The sequence below is a fragment of the Anneissia japonica genome, unplaced genomic scaffold, assembly GCF_011630105.1.
Source record: "Anneissia japonica isolate Jap-2015-1 unplaced genomic scaffold, ASM1163010v1 scaffold288101_len212226_cov194, whole genome shotgun sequence".
In the NCBI taxonomy this organism is placed as follows: domain Eukaryota; kingdom Metazoa; phylum Echinodermata; class Crinoidea; order Comatulida; family Comatulidae; genus Anneissia; species Anneissia japonica.
The window spans coordinates 125,568-130,656 of NW_022729242.1; the positions used below are offsets into that span (position 1 = coordinate 125,568).

General features: G+C 38.5%; 1 protein-coding gene across 5 annotated transcripts in view; it reads left to right on the forward strand.

The window, feature by feature from the left end:
• Positions 1-5,089, forward strand: part of LOC117114663 — a 23,531-nt gene that overhangs the window by 11,133 nt on the left and 7,309 nt on the right. For 4 of the 5 annotated variants that reach the window (XM_033258359.1, XM_033258358.1, XM_033258357.1 and 1 more), the window contains one exon: positions 634-1,402. The gene's annotated coding sequence lies outside the window, so the exon portion shown is untranslated. Of the gene's footprint in view, positions 1-633; positions 1,403-3,889; positions 3,944-5,089 lie in introns of those variants that run through there. The other variant, XM_033258360.1, reaches the window with a different exon arrangement.

Genomic DNA, 5,089 nt, shown 5'->3' on the forward strand with positions numbered 1-5,089 from the left:
ATTCTTGTTTTTGCAAAATAAATTGATGCATTTTGCTATTATAGGCCTAATCAATAAATTCCTCATCAACCGATATAACCTTAAACATTCTTGGAATTGACATAACATTACTGATGTTGTACACACCATTGAGTGTGAAATGTGGCTCTCTTTGCAAGCAAACTAACATCTAAGGAAAGAAGAGCTTAGATTGGTACCAGATAAAATAATTTTGTTATCAACATTAATACATTATGCTACTTTTCATCTTTGTAAGCGCATACGACAGTGCAAATTATTTCTGTGACAGTCTTTTGAAGTGTGTAAAACTCCATTTTATCCCATACATAGTCAAAATATTGGGGGAATGATACAATGGACCATCCCCCCTTGTCAAATATTGGGGAGATATATCCCCCCCCCCCCGGGATCTACGCCTATGATTGCCTTTCCCCTCAATTTCCAAGATTTCGGTCGCTGGTGCCGCCACTGCTGCTGGCGGTTTTTCTTTTAGAATATTATTAATTTTGAAATCATTTTTAGGCCTATTTGTAAATGAGATCTTAAAAAAATGCCAATCCCTCGCCCTAAATTTTTAATATAGCAATAATTTACTGAATAAACAAATTATGTATATATTTCTTTCATATTCAGGTTAATTCACGATCATGAATGTCATCGGAAAAACATCGAAAATGTGGTAATGGATACTGTTGGAGACTGGTACTTCTGAACTTAGCACATTGGCGTCTGGATATGTGAGGCCGTCTGGAACAAGCCAGACAGTCTTACAGACGCCCGGCAATGTAGCTTTACTACGAAAGAAGCAGTACTATTAGCGAACGAAAATCTCGCAATGACATCGTGGAAGCTTTAGCGTCACTAGGTTAAGAACAGAGGATTAGTGGTGTAGCTACGAGCAGTGCAGCCAGTGCAAAGCAGAAATATTCGAGATTGCCAAATATGATTTAAGACGGCGCTTCACGATCAATTTTAATCCACCCCACCCCCAACTCAAGGAGCGGATTTAGGGGTAGGCTCAGCCGCAGCCCCATTTTGGAAAGTTAAAGGAAAGAAAAAAAAGAAAAACATAATCGCCCAAAACGCCTCAGAGGTTATTTTCGGGTGTTTACATATACGATATCTAAATAAATCTTATCATCCCCAATGTTATCTCGATCATCCACAATTTTGGCTCCTGCGTCAGACCTACTGAATGACCTTCGTGATCAGAAATTTCATTAAACTGATTTTCATTGTTTAATATTTAGAATAACTTACCTGTAACAAAATGGTACATTCTATTCGGGGTTTTTCCATTTTTATTTTTTAATTTATTAATTTCATTCACAAGAAATTCCCGTCGTCGTACACAGATTTCGACACTGAATGAGTAGCTTAAAAACACGGTGAACGTACGCAGGTATGGTTTTCTAAATATTTCCGAATTTTGATTGCATTTATTATTATCAGGGCCTAGTGACAATAAGCGAATCCCTGTCTTTATTGTTAGTGTAGTGGAGGGTAATTAACATTGTAAGTAAACTACATCCAGTCAGCTTGGGCCACCGGACGACCAACCATCATAATATGGTGGAAAGTTAACCCTTCGGGGAAATTCTCATTACCTACAAAGTGAATTTGTGTAAATAAAATGAACATCTACGAAGACCCAGAGGGGACATGATGAATAAAAAATTATCACGTACGTATGTATTATTATCATGTACGTACGTGATAATTATCACGTACCTACGTAATAGTAATACGTACGTACGTGATAGTAATACGTGCGTACATGATAGTAATACGTACGTACGTGATAGTAATACGTACGTACGTGATAGTAATACGTACGTACGTGATAGCAATACGTACGTACGTGATAGTAATACGTACGTAGGCCGTGATACTAATACGTACGTACGCATTAGTAATACGTACGTACGTGATAGTATTACCTACCTACGTGATAGTAATACGTAAGTACGTGATAGTAATACGTACGGTACGTATTTCATACGTGATAGTAACACGTCCGTACGTGGTATTATTGCGTACGTACGTGCTAATAATACGTTCGTACTTGATAGTAAGTAGCCGTGTGGGTGAGAACAAGTCCCAATGCAAGATTGATTGCTGGGCCCATGATGTGAAACGTCAACCTCGAGGGTCGTACGCCTGAGCTATGGCTAGTATAGATAAGGGTGCTGAAAGCTATCAATTTTCCCCATGTGCGGTAGGAAAATCCTCGAAAGATTCAATTAGGTATACCGATTCACGTTTTCATAAAAGTTGTAAGAAATTCTTCACATCTCCAACCTCCCCCACCCACATCATACCACTATAAGGGTCTGTAGTAAATCAAATGATAATAGGCAAGGGCGTCGATCCGTGGTTGAAAGCGGGGGCGGGGGGTGTTAGGCATAAGAATGTCTTGGGGATACAGGAGCTCCCCCCGGAGCTCTGGCATCTCTAGACTGTCTTATGTAATTGATTTTAAGGAATGCAAATAACATTTATTCCCACACCACATTTCCAAAATAGGCTTACGGTGGCGGATCTAGGATTAGAGGTGGACACAGGATGATACCTTTACAGATAGAGTGTAGACTATCAACCATGGTGGGGCTGAGATACGAAAATTTACGATTATGGCACCTCTAGTTGGCCGGAAATGGCACTCTCAGACTTAAATTTGAACAATAATAATAATAATAATAATAATAATAATAATGATAATAATAATAAAAAATAAGAATAATAATAAATTAATACGAACACACATCTGACATTTTTTGCTGATATATTGCATTTATTGTGTAAATATAATGATAGGTCTATAAAATATTTATACATATGAAAAAGCGTGTAACGAGCAATGCCATAACGAAGCGGCCACAGGCTCTGTTGACTCATGTTGTATTTCTAATCTATTGTTCTTATTCCAATAGTACGGAAGCGTATTGCTGCCAACTAAAGAAAAAAATTCAGATATTATCTCGTTATTACGAGATATTATCTGCAATTGTTAAATTTTATGTGCCACCAAGTTTCTTGATTAGTTTAGAATAGCTACCGATAGAGACCGAATATGCCCCTCTTTAAATAGTTACGAATCCGATTATCATTAGTATTTAATTTTTTACTACACAGGGGCGGCACCAGGAATTCCCCAACGAGGGGTCCAAGCTTCCCTACAAGGGGGTCCACGTACGCCCCGGAAAACAATTAGATCTGTCGGGGATTTTTTTCTTCTTCTTTTTTTAAGAAGGATAATTTCGGCGCCCAGATTTGATTTTTCCCCGACGAACTTTTTGGAAATTGCCCGACAGGTGGTCCAAGTGGGGGGTCCGGGGGTCCCCGACGGGGTCCTTTGTCCCCCGACCCCCGATAGCGCCACCCATGAAAATACGTCCAAGTTATTATTAAAAACTCTCACTGGGTCAACTCTAGTGAATCCATCAATGGTCCATGATCAATTATTGTGCACTTTTAATGAGCATGCGTGAAATGCGCTTTTCGGAACAATAGAAAAGGGGAAAAATAAATGGTTGAAACGGAAAAAAGTGTATAAAAAGAGGAGCAACACAACCACGAAAGTAGAAAGAAAACAAAACAGGTGCAGGAAAACACTTTCGGACATCTCTGAATCCTCCTCTGCCCAAACGAGTCCAGCTACAGAGCTGCTAGTATGAGTAGAATAGCTCTGAAAGCGAAGACACGCCAGATGCGTCAGACGTAGCAACTGGGTATGACCTTTGTGATCAGGACTTTCATTAAACTGATTTTCATTGTTTAATATTTAGATTATTTAGAATAACTTACCTGTAACAAAATGGTACATTCTATTCGGGTTTTTCCATTAAAAAAAAATATATATTAATTTCATTAACAATAAATTCCCGTCGTCGTACCCAGATCTCTACAGTGAGTAGCTCAAAAACACGGTGAACATATGCAGGTATGGTTTTCTAAATATTTCCAAATTTTGATTGCATTTATTATTAGGGCCTAGTGAAATTAAGCGAATTCCTGGACTTTATTGTTGGTGTAGGCCTAGTGGAGGGTAATTAACATCGTAAGTAAACTCCATCCAGTCAGGTTGGGCCACCGGACGACCAACCATAATAATATTTAAGAACATCTAATGCTTCGTTTTTTAATGGTACCTAGGCTGCCAGTAAGCCTACTTTTCCAAATATTTTTGCTAGTTTCGTATAAAGACTTGCACCTTTCCAGCCACCACCCCACTCCACTGGTAATCTTCTAACTTTCGCGGAGGTGTGGTGTTATGAATACAGATCATTTCGGTCGCACTTCTTTTCGGAGAATATATCACCATAATGGAAGAAAGAAAATATGTTAGTAGAAAGATAAAATGTTGTTAGTAGAAAGATAGCAAAAAAAAAAAATACTTATGCCTATGATGAACCGCTTGACGAACTAATTAGGCCTATAATAATATATAGGGCCTAGGTATATTAAATTTTGCGTTTTCGCAACTCCTTCGGCGCTCCATTTGTTCGAAATAAACAGCGACCGAAATGAGGCGCGACCGAAACGAAGCGCGACCGAAAGGATCAGTTACCGGTGTTATAGAAGGGAGAATTTTTACACCTCCCTGTAGCCTATACAGTATGTGTCATCATGAAGTCCTCCATTGTCATTGACATCTAAAACTCAGCCCATCTGTAGCTAAAAATAGAACAGATATTTCCACGAAGTCAACATTCTTCTAAATCGGAGCTAGTTAGCAAGTTGGTAATCAAACTCAAAACATAATAATTATGAAAATCGGTTTGTTTGAATTACCTTGCTATCGATCATTGCGCAACGAACCTTTCCGCATAAGCCCCGCCCCCATTGGATATTCCTGGCCATGATCTGATTGTTTAGTCCAAATCTTATTGACATATGTACGATGGCCCACAAGGGACACACTGCAAAGAAAAAGAAATGCTGCAAACAAAAAAGAAACACTGCAAACAAAAAAGAAATCATGGAAACAGAAAAGAAACGCTGCAAACAAAAAAAGAAATGATGCAAACAAAAAAGAAATGATGCAAACAAAAATAGAAACGATGCAAACAAAAATGGAAACGATGCA